Here is a 16,280-nt window from a genome sequence, read left to right as displayed (position 1 = left end):
ACCCCTCACTCTTGCTAACAATCCTGTTTATTCTGGAGATCTGCAATTCTGTCATATACGTTGGCAGGAAACACATGGCAGAAAAGGCTAAGCAAAAGCTAGATTCATCGCCAGAGACATCCTGCGAGTCTAAAGGGAAACTAGTAAAGATTGTTCATATTGGAAACCCTAGAATGGTTACAGCAAGCGCATCTGAATTCTCTGCTGTTGTGCAGTCCCTCACTGGAAATAAGAGGCCATTACCCAAATCCGCTACTTATGATTCTTCATCATCATCTACTTCTAAAAGATTGAATAAGGATGGTTATAACAGTGACGTGAAAATACCCAAGTTTGAAGGTCAATCAAAATATCGCTCATTTCCCAGCAGTAGCCCTCAGCTTCCAATTGCTAATCAGATAGCTGCTATCAGAGCAGATGGTGTTTCTACATCCGAAGTTCAGCAGAAAGAGATGATTTCTTATGTTTATAACCATGAAAGGTTTGACACGCTGGAAAACCTAGGAGACGCCAATTTTCTTCAGTTTTTGTTATCATATTTTAATGATGAGGGAATTTGATGTATTCAGAACAATCCAGAGAAGAAGCTTGCTTTATAGCTATTCCTGTAAGAAGTCCATCCATTAGTTCTACGTATATTTTCCTTTTGTTTTACTACGCAATGAATGCTTTTTTCGCAAAGTTTAATTTGTGTTACTATCACTCCACTTCTTAGCAAAGGAGCTTTACTATTTTGAGGCTAAGGAGATTGAAATTTTGAAAAATCATTTTGTGGTTATAATCTTGGTTAGACAATTGATGCTGGTTGCAAGACTTCATGAAACCTTCAGTTGATTGAAGCTTTATTCAAAATTTTAAGCAGAGCTTTTCCTAGGATTTAACCTTTTTCGAGGATACAATATATATTTATATTTAATATTGCTTTTATAGTTTTAAATGCAAATCTGCAGTTTTGTATCTCTGTACTTTTAGGGCTGCATCGCTGATGATACTTTTAGATGCTCTTCACTGTTGCCTTAAGAGATATTGTAATTTCTAACATAGACGCCTTGAAACTGTTCTATAGTCAGTCCTCTGAAAAAGAATACAAAATATCGTTGCATACGCTGATCGCTCTTATTCTCGCAATGATTTATTTATTTTGTTCTTAGTTTTAAGGGGTATGGTTTTGAACTTTAGTCATTATAATTGCTTTGTCATTTGGATTAAGAAATAGAATCTATTTCATCATCTTCATTTCTTGTCAAAGTAGGTAATTTTTGGGGCTAAAGGATTTCGTGGTGGAGATCTTGCTAACAATTCATCAGGTTAGAAAATTAAATATTCATTTATTCTAGAATTTAACAGAACTCATAATGATTTTTGGTGTATTAAGATGATAAACTCTTTTATAAAGAAAGATTTCTGAGATATTGTAGAAACAGATAATGGAAATTTGGAAAAGACAGCTGAATAGATCACTCTTGCAGTCAATGATACAAAATTAAAGAGGCTCAAAACGAAAATGTTCATGCTCTATTATCTAGAAAAGTTAGTTGAATTTCGAGCATGTTCAAGCTCCATTATCTAGAAAAGCTAGTTGAATAGATCAATCTTGCAGCCATTATCTAGAAAAGCTAGTTGAATAGATCAATCTTGCAGCCAATGATGGAAATTTAAAGAGGTTAAAAAGAAGAATGTTCAAGCTTTATTTTATATTAAAACATTTCAAGATAAGAGTCTATTTTTGAGAACTGCAATAATGGATGTTTGGAAAACTCTAGACAAATCTATTAAAGTAGTAAACAATTCAAATTTGTATAATTTTTTTTAAGAGCACGAAAGTCTCAAATTAGATGTATAGTTAAATAGATTGCATATTTATGATTATAAGGGACTTTCCAGTTTCATAAATGACCTATAGTAACAAATAATGATTGTTTAGGCCACAAGATATATACATAATGATTTTTCATGAATCCCAATATTTATAGATAAAATATTTTAATTAGAATTAGTATTTTATTTGTCTAATATTAATATTTATTTGGCAAGAAATTTCTTTTCTAATTAATTTAATTTAGATTATTTATTTTATTTATTATTATTTAATGTTTAATCTTAGAATTTTGTTCCCCTTTAGGTATTATTTTTCACATATAATAGATAAAAGAATCCTTGAATATTTAGATTTTTCTCATTGAAATATTATGAGAATATATGACATGTTTGATATTCTAAATAAATAAAACTATTTGAATTGAAAGAAAGATCTATACAATAGTGACTCATGAATGATAAAATATTCTAATTAATGCTAAAAGTAATTTGCATTCATGAAAAGTTAATTGTAGTAACTAAAAAAAAAATATTAATTTTTGAATGCTTGAAATTGGAGGAAATCGTAACTTCAACTATATTTGTCAAACCATTGTACAATTTTTTTATGCTAAAACTATTTTATGTTCATGAAAACTAAAAATAGTAGATGAAAAGTGAGTGTCTCCCTTGTAGATACACAACTCTACTACAAATTACTTGTTCCTTTATAATTGAGTTTTATATAAATAGCTTTATACAACATAGCTTTAAAAATCCTTTTTCTTTTGTCTTTCTAAAATACATTCTCTTCTTCTTTCTTCTATGAGGAAAACAGGTGGGTTAAGAAACTAGAGTGGATGCAAACACTAAACATATAACTTGCATATATAGTTAGTAACTTTCCTTTCTCTAAGGGGACTTCTTTTACAAGAATATGATGGGTTACTAAGAATAAATGTATATCATTTTCTACATTAAAGGTTACTACAATATCATGAATGGAAAATTAATGACTATATTAGAGGAGCTAACCTAGCGATAATAGGGGAAAAATAGAACTTTAATTTTTTACATAGTGATAATATATTGTATGCACTTTTGAATATTATTTGAAATTAGTGTTTAGTCAATTGAAAGAGATTTTTATTACTTATTGAGTTTTTAAATGATAAATTCCTTCCATAATTAAGAGAGTTATACATCTCCTAATGGAAATAGTTATCTAGTTAGAGTGTATATATATTAGATTTGTTGAAAAATTGATTGGATTTGCACATTGTGTATAGTACAATTGATTAGGTCATTGCAATAAAAATCCCCCATCTTACAGTGCCAAAACCGTTTTTCTTTTTAGCATGTTAGCCATCCATTATAACTAGTTCACCTCAAGTGGTTTCTATCCTTGTCCAAACCAACAATGTTGGTTAAATAATTGAAGTGAAGGCAAGTGTTGAACATAGACCCTAAAATTATAGATAACAACCTTATTTTTCAAAGAAACTTCTTTATAAAAGATTTGACAAGTCAGTAAGAATATACATATCCTATTTGGTACATTTAAAGATTAATATATCATTACTAATAAGAAAATAACATAATCTACACTTTTTTAAATAATAATTTTTCTAATCAAATATATAACCAAAAGATATACTAAATTGTTTAACAATTTTTTTTTATAAAATTGATGTATCATCTATAAATACGTATATATATATGACCGCTGTCAAAATCCATTATGGTGTCAGAACCTTTTACCATTTACCAAACAGGTATATCATAGACATTTGTTCTTTCTTCCGCAAAAGGAAGAGATTTTGTATATTTGTAAGCCTTGATACTATTTATAGGTAAGGGACGTGACCATCATTTGGTATTTCATTCAATAAATTATACAGTCAAATATTTAAAATAATATCCATGAAAAGAGAAGAGATTTAGTCAAACTAACTTTCTTTCTTTCATACATATACACAATAATTTCAACGGAGTGAGGCGGCGTATAAATGCCAGCTCTGTTTGATCCCCCCTTGCAGCATTGGACCGATTGTGTGGCTAGAAACCTATTAAATATCTAATTGGTTCCACAAACCCATTGTAATTCAAATTACTGTGGGTGTCCTATATTACTTTTATATGGTTTGTGGCGTCTTAAATTATTGCAAAGTCTTTATTCGTGGGTTTTTTTTCCACGAACAGTCCTGTTGATTTGTTTTATATATGTAATCTCATGTTTTCATGTGAATGATTTGTTTTATATATGTAATCTCATGTTTTCATGCTACTGTTTATTTTATTTTCTGTTTAATTTTAAGCAGTTGGAGTGTTCTTATGCAAATTTAAAATTGTTAGAAAAAGATAATTTAGAATCTTTTGCTATTTAAGTGGAGCAGCTATCCTTTAGAAATCGAAAATAAGCTATAGGAAAATAGGGGGACTGAAAATAAGCAGCAACTGCTTTAAAAAATAAACAGAAAAATAAATACTCATGAGACCACCAACTCCACAGATATTTCCTAAAAAAATTGAGCAATATTCTTTTTTCTAACACATTCCTTGAATGTGCCCTTAATAAACAGATCCCTCAATCTTGTTAAAAATCCTCTTTATTTTGGAGATCTGAAATTCTGTGATATAGATTGGTAGGCAACACATAGCAGAAAAGGCTAAGCAAAATCCAAATTCATCGCCAGAGACATCCTAAAGTCTAAAGGTAAACTACTGAAGGTGGTTCATATTGGAAACCCTAAAATGGTTATAGCAAGCGAATCCGAATTCTCTGTTGTTGTGCAGTCCCTCACTGGAAATAAGAGATCATTGCCCAAATCTGCTACTTATGATTCTTCATCATCATCTACTTCTAAAAGATCGAATAAGGATCGTTATGACAGTGAAGTGAAAATACCCAAGTTTTGTAATCAGATAACTGCTATCAGAGCAGATGGTGTTTCTACATCCGAAGTTCAGCAGAAAGAGATGATTTCTGATGTCTATAACCTTGAAAGGTTTGACACATTGGAAAACCTAGGAGACGCCAGTTTTTTTCAGTTTTTGTCCCCATATTTTAATGATGAGCGAATTTGATGTATTCTCAAGAATCCAGGGAAGAAGCTTTCTTTATTGATATTCCTGTAAGAAGTCCATCCATTATTTTGTTGGAAGTGGATTGACTCTGAGAGGGGGTGAATCAGAGTCAATAATCAATTTAACTCTCTTTAATTTTTTCTTACTTCGGAAAACTCTTTTAACACACATATGACACCCTAACTTGTATCGAAGCATGCATTTCTGATTAAACAATATATATAATTGAGTAATCTTGATATGCTTCTTATTGAACTTGTCAAAGCATCAAATTATGACTAGTAGAATTAATTAAAAAACAAAGTGACCAGCATAAAGAATTAAAATTTTGTAGAACAACAATGAAGCATAAATAAATGTATCAGAGCATTCATCTAATGGAACACATAAAGTGGATTAGCACACAACACAGATTTTCATGAGTGGAAAACCCTCTTGGGGTAGAAAAACCACTCGATAAAAGAATATTTTATTATCTCAAGAAGCACCCACTCCTTACACTGTATTTAGAAGTGTCAAACTTCAAGGAGCACCGACCCCTATGTCACAAATGATATCAAGAAAATATCTCCAACTATGAGCACTGATAAATTCAGAAGTGCATCATATTATGCAACTCTCAACTTGTCAATCACTGAACAAGATTAATACAAAAGATGGTCTATCACCGCCATATCTATTTTTTTTTCGTTACACCCTGTTATATTCAAGAGATCTATCCTTCATCAAGCAAAACCAACTTATCAGGTTCCCAAACTATAATACGGGTTTTATAGAACTGAATCGCAACCGGAATAAAACTGGTTTGATAGAACTGAATCACAACCGGAATAAAACTGTTTTGTGTGTTCATCCTTGAGTAGGGTTACCAAACCCTAACTTAGGTTGGAGTTAATAAAAATTTATCACCAAAATAAATGTACTCCATAGGATCTCTTTAGAAATACTTCTTTCCTTTTCCCAATTTTTGTTTCAAAAAAAAATTACTTGTGATTATTTCTTTGGAAGAATATAGTAGCAAGAAAGATATTTTTAATCTTTGCATTTTTGATAACTGGAAAAATACTCGGGACCATCTTTTTCATTTTTTTTAAAAAATAGAAGAGTAAACACTTTTATCTTTCTATTTTTTTCTTTCACTTCCATTTTACTTTTTACCCTTCATGGTTTGACAAGAGAAAACACTTTTATCTTTCTTTCTTTTTTTCTTTCACTTCCTTTTTTTACTTTTGACCCTTCACGGTTTCACAAAACATACTCCAAAAATAACAATTTGACAATTTGATGCTAAAACAATTGCGAGAAATCCCCACAAAATTAGCCATAAAATATTACCATCTGAAGCATTCATACCTGTAGATTATTAAATCAAAAAGTACCACAATGCGAATTTGAAGAACCACTGGTCACTGAACCTACCTTCTTCTCTTCCACAAAAAGTTTCACTATCAATGAATACCAAAAATTAATCTGCTTACACCTGTCCACTATTCATAGAGATAAAGCTATATAGTCACCAAAACCTTTTTGTCATCAAGGACAATGCAGCATAACAAAGGTAACATATTTCTATGTACATTTTCCTTTTGTTTGACTACACAACGAATGCTTATTTCACAAAGTTTAATTTGTATTATTATCATTCTATTTCTTAGCAAAAGAGCTTTACTATTTCGAGGTTATAGAGATTGAAACTTTGAATAATCATTTTATGGTTATAATCTTTGATAGATAATTGATGCCGGTTGCAAGACTTCATGTAACCTTCAGTTGACTGAAGCTTCATTTAATATGATTAGCAGTGTTTAATATGATTTTACCTTTTTGGAGGAAACAATAAATATTTATTTTTAATATTGCTTTTATAGTTTCAAACGCAAAACTACAGTTTTTGTATTACTGTATTTTTACGGCTGCATCAGTGATTATACTTTTAGGTGCTCTCCACTGTTATATTAAGAAACATTGTAATCTCTAACATAGACGCCTTGAAACTGTTCTGTAGTCAGTCTTTTCAATAATAATACACAGTATCACTATTATTCTCATCATTATTTATTTGTTTTGGTTTCTGTTTTAAGTGGTATAGGTTTTTTGTTTTTGTCATTATAATTATTTTATTATGTGGTGTAAGAAATAGGATCTATTCCATAAATTTCATTTAGTATCAAAGTAGGTAATTTTTTTGGGGGTTAAAAGCAAGCAATTTTTTTTGGGTTAAAATATTTTGTGTTTGAGATCTTGCTAACAATTCATCATGTTGAGGACAAACATCCCTCACCACCTTTGCTGGTGAATTAAATGCAATTATGTCCCTCATTATTTGACGTAAAAGAGTGTGCCTGTCTATTTCTCCGTATTGCCTTATGCAAGTCGTTATCAATCTCTTGCCAGTTAGTCTTAAGCTCTGGCTTTCATTTCCGCTATTTCCTTTCTTGTTTGTTAGCCTGCATTGCCAATCATGTCGACAGAACCTCCTTTTGGATTCATAATGAGCGTTTATCCTAGGCCCACCTCATGTTTCGGTGTAGATACTCCAATTTCCCTCTCAGCCTCAATGCGCCAAATCTCATTCAGAAAAATAACAGACCCGCGATTGAAGCGTGATTTTGGGTAGTGGGCATCTGAATAGAGACGAGTATCCACGGGACAACACGAGCATTTCCTCCAGGTTTGTTGCCTCATTACTGGATTTAATGCTCATGGTGAGCTAATTAACTACTATCCTTTCTTGCTCGACTTGAAAGGAAAGGAGCTGGATAGGCATAGGGTGTTCGTTGGAGTTGGCCTTGGTTACCTTAAATAGTGGTTTCTGGGGGAAAAGGTGAGAATCCTCAGGCGGAGCAGGCATGCAGGGGCGAAGCTAGCAAGGGTCGTTGGGGGTCTAGACATGGTCATTGCGGGTCTAGACATGGCCATGGTAGGGGTCGCCCTCCGAGCAGAGGCCATGGGAGAGCGAGGAATGTGAATCCTCAACCTGAAGCCAACAATGAAACTGCGAGCTAGGTTCCTTACCGAGTTCTGTATAAAGTTTATTGAATGTTTTAGACTCTCGAGTGACTAATTTTGGCTTTAATAAGTATAATCTCTATTAATTTGGCAGTAAAGCATTGCCATTCAGACTCTTTATAGGTTTTTAAAAAAAATATTAAGACTTTATATGTTAGGCTCGGAAGGATGCTATATGCTTAGTATGGTCTACTTACCTGGTTTCTTTCCTTCTTGATTTCTCAGAAGGCACACAGATGCTTCCAACAAGAATTTTTTTAATTCTCTACTAGCTATGTTAGCACTGTAATTTTTTTGCTGATTAAAAAAAAACAATTCATCATGTTAGATATCAAAGCCGAAAGATGATGAACCCTTTTATAAAGAAAGATTTTGAGAGATTGTAGAAACACATTATGGAAAGCTAGCTAAATAGATCACTCTTGCAGCGAATGATGGGAAATTAAAGAAGCTAAAACAAAGAATAAGCTTTATTTCATATTAAAATAGCTTTAGCTAAGAGCCTATTTATGAGAATTGCTGGTCTAAAAGACAATAATGGATGCATACAAGACTCTAAAGAAACTTATTAAGGTAATAATCAAGTCAAAACTTTCATGCTATAAATTCGATGAGATTTTCATAAACCACCTAAGATTTAAATTTAAGACTCTCAATTTGTTATTAGAGTGTTGTACAATTGAGTTAGTGCATCCATTAGAACTACCACATCTTTGGTTTTGGTATGGCTTATTACTGAACATCTCCCTTAAGAAACTCTACAGAATTCTTAGAACTTTGGCCTAGTTTGGTTTTGATATCATGTTCAACTTTTGATGGATCAGCTAAGACTCAAACCTAGGACCTTCAATTTGTTATTGGAGTTCATTATCAAGAATGTCTTAACCTCTTTAAGACTAACCCATCTTTGATCTAGGTGTGGCTTATCCTTGAAACAAAACGTGAGTTATTATTGTGTGAAAGTTAAAGATTTGACTAATATGATGGCTACTCTTGGTCAAATAAACTTGAGTAAAGAAGTTGTTATGAAAAATGTATTGAGATCCCTAACCCAGAAGTGATAGTGGAAGATTTATTTGAAAAATGTAATTAGAAATCTTTTCTTAGATATTTTATATTAAAAAGAACAAAATGCCAACACTAGCACCAGAACCAACCAATGTAGATATCAAAATTAAAATTATTTAGGAGAAAATAAAGTAAGAAAAGATGGTTAAAAAGAAGAGCTAGAAAGAGATTTCATATGACAAATATTGGGCATTATTATTTTAATAAGTAGAGATTTGATAATTATATTTAGAATGTTCTAATGCCATGTAAGAAAATAATTTTATTTTTGATTGGACAATTAATGAAAGTTTGAAATGCAAGATCAAATATGGTGATATAATCTTGGAGGTTGCTAAAAATAGAGCAATGGAAGTGCATACGAAGGTATGAAAGTGTTATCACTTACAGTCCCGAATTAAAACAGTGTACAAGCTATCCATCATATTAAGTCAAATAATCTTGATTTAAAATATTCATTTATTCTAATATTTTGTTCAGAAAAGATATGCTGAATTGAAAATTACAACACATCGATACTCTCAACTTATAGATAATTTTAAAAGAATAATTAAAAAATTCAATTCTCGAAACTTGAAGATCATGTTGAGTATGGTCAACATCAAAAGAGAGTATGTTAAATAGTTTACGCTGATTACAAACTCCATACAGAAATCGGTTCATTGAAGCCTTATTTACTAATTTTAGATGAGTTTTCTCAATAAAATGAATTTATTATTATTATTTATTATAACTTTGTAATTTTTAAACTCAGAACTGTTTTATATTGCTGTATGTTTACGGATGCATGACTGACGATATTTTTAGATGCTTTTCTCTGTTATATTAAGAGCAATTGTAATATTTAAAGAAACACCTTGAAACTATTATATTTTTCAGAAATAATACACAGTATTATTGCATATGCGGATAGCTCATTTTTTCATCAGCATTGTATGACGATATCTGTTTTGCTGTGTGCTGTCAGTGGCATATTATAAGTTCTGTTGGCTCTTATAATTGTTTAATTGACTGGTTCAAGGAATATGACCTATTTCAGAATCTCCTATATTCTGTATACTTTGAAGCCAGTTATGCTTGCATGCAACATAGATATGAAAGTGTACGTTCGTTGCCATGGTGAAGCCTCTTTACCATTAGAAGAAAAATATGACTTGTTTGTTTTGTGTTTCAATATTTAATTTTGTTTTTCTTTCATTGTTTTATGTTATTTTTCTGCTTGATTTAAACTAACAATTGGTATTAAGCCACGGTTGGCTTGAGTAGAGATGGGGGAGGAAGAAGGAGGTAAAACTCATAACTTGTATGGTAGTAATTCAATTGAAGAGGAGAATTCAGCTAAAGAGAAGGATGCTGGGATTCTTATTGTTGGAAGCCAAGAACACTGAGAGGCGGGGGGTGGGGGGGTGAATCAGTGTTTAGTCGGTTAGAGTATTTTTAGCCTTATCAAAAAATCCACTTATTAACCGGTATGCAAACACCATAACACAAAGATTTATATGTGGAAAACCTCAAAGAGGAAAAACCACAGTGGGATTGATGACCCACAATATCTATCCACTGGGCAAATGAATAAATATTACAATAGGGGCCTGCACATGTAAGAAGGCCAACAGCTTAGAGCACACTGCTCATCACAAGAGGAGGCTCACTGAATACAAACACCAAACATGGAGTTACAACAATATTCAGAACTTAGAGAATGCATCTACTATGTTGGATGAGTTCTAGTTCAAGCACTATCTGTACTGATTTTCAATGTGTCCTCCCTTACTAGTAACTTACTTCGCATGCCAAGCCTCTAAACCAAGAACAAAGACCGACTACAGAATATTATATTCGCATTCTATTGATCAACATCACTTGCTTAGTATCACATCACTATATACTCCATACATGTTTAAAATAACCTAACTAGGCTAACTTAAATACCCTTCCCAATCATAAACATAATTGCCTTATGTCGACTTACAATGATATTACAAGTTATTTACATGTCGGCCTAGACAAAAATAAATGCATTAAACTTCATGACAGATGTCGCTGATCGCTGCCGTGTAAACATGTCAGATCAATTTCCTATGTCGGCCTCATATACAAGTTTTTATTTTGTCGGTTTCCCTTGTATGTTAGATGACTTGAATGCGAGTTGCCAAACAATGAATACTGGTGAGTACCAGTTAAGTGTCCAACCCAAAATCATGTGTGTTGCCATCAATGACAACACTACTAAATCGGATGAGTGTCATTTTCCAGCACTTATTTACTCCTCTCTTGAGCTAGCTTTGGCGCATATTGGCCAAACTATTAATGGTCAGGAAGTTGTTGGCATTTGTGTGGTGAAGGTTGAACCCCATGATGCCTCAGTTGGAATCTCTTGGCAAAAAGATGCGAAAAAAAAAATTGTTGTTGAAGAGGAGGAACTTAAGAGATTGTGGGAGGAAAAGTGTATGCCATTGGAGACCCAAATTTAGTTTGTTGTTGATTTTTCCTCCCAGGATGAGGAGGGTGCAAATTGGAGTGAGGTAGCAAAGCATGGAAGTCTGGGAGTAATTGTGGCTTTAGAGAGCTCTGTAGATGGCTTGGCCTTAGGAAAAATGGAAATGCCTTCACATTACGTTGAGGACAACATATAGAATCATAAAGAGGGTCAATATTTCCAATCTATTTCCCAACTTGGAGACAAGGAGGCCATACAAGACAATAGCTCTAAAAAAGAGCATGCTAGTGTTTCTTCTTGGGATTGAAGGAATGTGAGGCATTGTGAGGATTTTGAATTTGAACAGTTGGAAGAAAATTTGGTGATAGAGAAGGTAGTGAGATCCCCTGATTCTTTTCATCTATTGGTCTCAGTGTCAACAGACAAAGAGGGAGCCTCATGCATGGAGAAGAGCTTATGTGGCAGTGCTAAGAAATCCATCATAGAGGCCCTGTCGAGGAATTCTTCAGACAAAAATGATAGTATTCTTAAAGCTCGAAAGAATGAGGAGGACAGGGATACTATGTGTCCGATACAAATTTCAGAAGTCGACGAGAAATCTCTCACAATATTTGAACCATTAACCGTGAATGGCATAGGTGCACATGATATGAATATTCAAGCTGGAGAAGTTAAGTTGAGTGCAAATAGGGGTGCAATAGTATCAATTATAACTATAGTACAAAAGCTAGTATTCACCTTACCTATACCAAATCTAAATATTGGTATGGACTTCTTGAATGCTTCTATTGTAGGATCTATTGCTCCTGTAAAAGGAAGACAAGTAATAACTACTATTACACCAACAATAGCTCCCACAAATTCTCATCTAATTCCAAGTCGTGATGGATTACCCTCTAAACTATGGGTCCCAGATGAATGAGAGTTGAAGAGGCAAACCAATCAAGAGTTTGCTAGGCATTCTCAGTTACAGAAACAAGTTGAATGTGAAGATATATTATTAGTTGTAGGGAATGGGAGCACTAGAGTTTTTGATCATGTTGTGTATGAGATCAATGATTCTTCAGTGGAGTTTGCAATCAGTAAAAACTAAGGTATTGTTGACCTTGATGATGGGCAGGAGATTGCTAAGCCTAGGATTGATGTGGAGATTATCAACTTCCTTGTTAAGAAGGGATTACTGAATTGTTTCCTATTCAAGAAGCAGTGTTGGATCTAGCTTTACAATGTCATGACAAGATTGACCAAATGAAAAAAAAAATCTGGAAAGACTTTAGCCTTTGGAATTCCCATCTTTTGGGCAATCAACAATGAGATGTTGATGTCCCATGTGGTATTGATGAGTAATAACATTTCCTCATTGGTGGGTTGTTTTATGCTGGCTAGGAATGAGTAGGAGTGGATTTTTTTGTGTTTTCAGCACCATTGGTTGAGTCTATTTATTACATGTCATCACATGAGGAAAGAAATAATGTTAATGCAAAATTCCAATATTAAAAGCCAGGAAGCTATGGGACAAAGAGATGACTTTATTCTTGAATGTGAATTTATATGTGAGTTTGGCCTTGAGAAAGTCATAGGAGATGTTGTCTTTGGCTCTGATTTGGTTTGGAGAAGGTTAATCCATAGTTTTTCGTGAACAAAGTTTGGTGAAGTTAAAATCTTCATTGGGTCTAGATTGAATCTAAGTTTTGAAATGGAGCAGGGATGTCTCACTGCATGGTTGTACCGGTTGGCCTTCACGAGGGAGATTGTTGGGTATGTGAAGCCCAACAGTCACATGACCATTTGACTTCCCCAAACTATTCATTTCATAGTTGAATGTGATTCTATAAATGACTGAGTGCAATTCTGTATGATGCAATTTTGGATATTGGTTAATAGATGATTTCCCTGCTTGGAGTGGACATAGGCATTTCATGAACCACTATAAATCTTGTCTTGTATCTCAATCTTAAATTTTTTTTTTCTTTCTTTTCTTTAAGTTATTTCTCTACTCGATTTAACCTAACATTGAATTCTAACATGTGCAGATAGATTGGGAAATTGCTCAAAAGAAAATTCTGTTAGCTGTCATTCCTCAACCACTCAATCATGTAGTACACCTTATTTAGACATTGTCATCAAATTTATGTTCAAACTTCCTCACCTGTTCTCTTCTTAATAATAGGTGGGTTTCCATTAACTTCATAGATTGATAAGCCCCTCCAATCTAACGGGTACAACAGTATTTTTAAAGTTTTCTAAATGGAATTATTTTTTATAAAATACAATCACATAAATAATAGAAGAATTCTTTGTTTGGGATTGAAACACCATATTATTTGAAATATTGATAGAATTTGAATTGTCACAACATATAGCAATAGGCTCATCATAAATAACTCCTATATCCTTCAATATATGTTTCATCTAAATAACTTGAGTACAATTGCTAGCATTAGCAATGTATTCAGTTTCTGCAATAGATAAAGCAATAGCATTCTACTTCTTACTTTCCCAAGAGACCAACTTCATACCCAAAAATAATGCACCACCTCTAGTACTCTTTTGGTTATAAACATCATCTGCCCAGTCATCATCTATAAAAGCACTCAAGGTGAATTCATCATTCTTAGAATACCACAAACCAAAATCAATAGTCCCTTTCAAATATCTGAATATCCTTTTTATGACAATAACATGAGATTTTTTAAGATCAACTTGAAATATAGAAACATGACACATAACATTCATTATATCAAGCCTAGTCTAAGTCAAATATAACAAATCACCAATCATAGATCTATACCTAGTCTGATTAGATTTCAGAGAATCATCATTCTTTGTCAGCTTACATTTTGTCACCATAGGTGTACCAAGAGGCTTAGAGTCCTCAAAACAAAATTTCAAGTCAAAGGTTACTTCACATACTTAGACTAAGATATGAAAATACCTTTATCCAATCGAGTAATTTGCAATCCCAGAAATTATTTCATTTCACCAATCATAGACATCTCAAATTCATTCTGCATTTCTTCAGCAAATTTCTTACATAGGTAGTTATTTCCTCCAAAGGTAATGTCATCAACAAAAAATTCAACAATCCAAATTTTATTCTGATTAATCTTGAAATACAGATTATTGTTAGTAATACCTTTATGAAATTTAAGATTCATCAAATACTTGACCAATCTGGTATACCAAGCTCTAGGGTCTTTCTTCAATCCATATAATGCTTTCTTCAACTTGCAAACCATGTCCTTTTCTTCTGTTAGTAGAAATCCATCTGGTTGCTCAATGTACACCTCTTATTCCAACTCGACATTAAGAAAGTTTGATTTGACATCCATCTGATAAGCCCTTAAATCTTTGTGAGCAACATAGGCAAGAAATAATCTAACAACTTCAATCCTAGCTACTAGAAGAAAGGTCTCCTCATAAGAAATTCCTTCCATCCATGAATAACCTTTACAAATAAGTCTAGCTTTATTTCAAAAAAATTCACCTTGTTCATTCAACTTATTCTAGAATACCGATTTAGTTCCAATTACATTTTTATCCTTAGGTCTAGGAACAAGAATCCATGTATAATTTTTCTTAATTTGATTTAATTCTTCTTCCATAGTTTTAATACAATTTTCATCTTTACAAGCTTCATCAACACTTTTAGGTTCAATATTAGAAATCAAAAAAATTTCCTCATCAAGTCTTCTCCTAGTCATCACACCATTATTCTTATTACCAATAATCTCATTTTATGAATGATCCAACCTTACATACCTGGGAGTTACATAATTTTCTACAATTTCAGGCTCTTGAACTCTTTCTTCTACATCAACATCTGCACCTTAATTCTCAAGCTTTTCTGGAGCAGTCTGAACTTGACTTTGAGTCTGCACTTGTCTTCCTTTATCTGAACTAACATCCTTATTATCATAATCATATCGACAAGATATAATCTGATACATACTACCTTCATCAAAATTCACATTAGCACTTTCAACAATATTTCTCCATCTTTTATTATATTACCAGTAGGCCTTACTTTTAGTAGAATAACCAAGAAAGATTCCTTCATCATATCTAGCATCAAATATTCCAAGATCTTCATCTCTTTTGATATAGCATTTATTACCAAAAATTCTAAAATATTTAATAGTAGGAGCATGACCAAACCATAACTCATAAAGAGTCTTACCAGTACCAACTTTGACATTTACTCAGTTAAGAGTGTATTCTCTAGTACTCATAGTTTCTTTCTAAAATATATGCAAAGCATTTGCTTCAATCATCATGGTTCTAGTAGCTTATTGAACTGTTCTATTCTTTCTTTCTACAACACCATTCTACTATGGTTTCCTCGAAGAAGATAAATATCTCTTGATTCCATGCTCTTCACATTATGCATTAAACTTACCAGAGGTAAATTCTCCACCTTTGTCAGATCTCAGAAATTTAAGCTCCAAACCCATCTCTGTCTCAACCATAGTCTTGAAAATCTTGAACTTCTCCAATACTTTTGATTTATCCCTTAATAAGGTAACCCATATCATTCTTGAACAATCATTAATCAACAACATGAAATACCTATCACCATACAAACTTCCTGTTCTAGAAGGACCACACAGATCAGTATGCACAAGATCCAACAATCCATTAAAATTAAATACCATTTTCTGTTATAAGTAACTCTTATCTGCTTCCCTAACTGACATTCCTTACATCCAACACATCTAATTCCAAACACAAGCTCATTTACTTTCTACATAAAAGAGGTGACATTCTCATCTTGACTCATCTTTAGGTTCTCATATTTACCTTTCAGGTTCTACAACTTTGCAATCTTTATATGACTATCTCTTTCATGCAAAGTTTCCAGTTTTACCCATATCTCATG

This window comes from Cryptomeria japonica, unplaced genomic scaffold (genome assembly GCF_030272615.1).
Source record: "Cryptomeria japonica unplaced genomic scaffold, Sugi_1.0 HiC_scaffold_47, whole genome shotgun sequence".
Lineage (NCBI taxonomy): Eukaryota > Viridiplantae > Streptophyta > Pinopsida > Cupressales > Cupressaceae > Cryptomeria > Cryptomeria japonica.
This window is presented reverse-complemented; position numbering follows the sequence as displayed.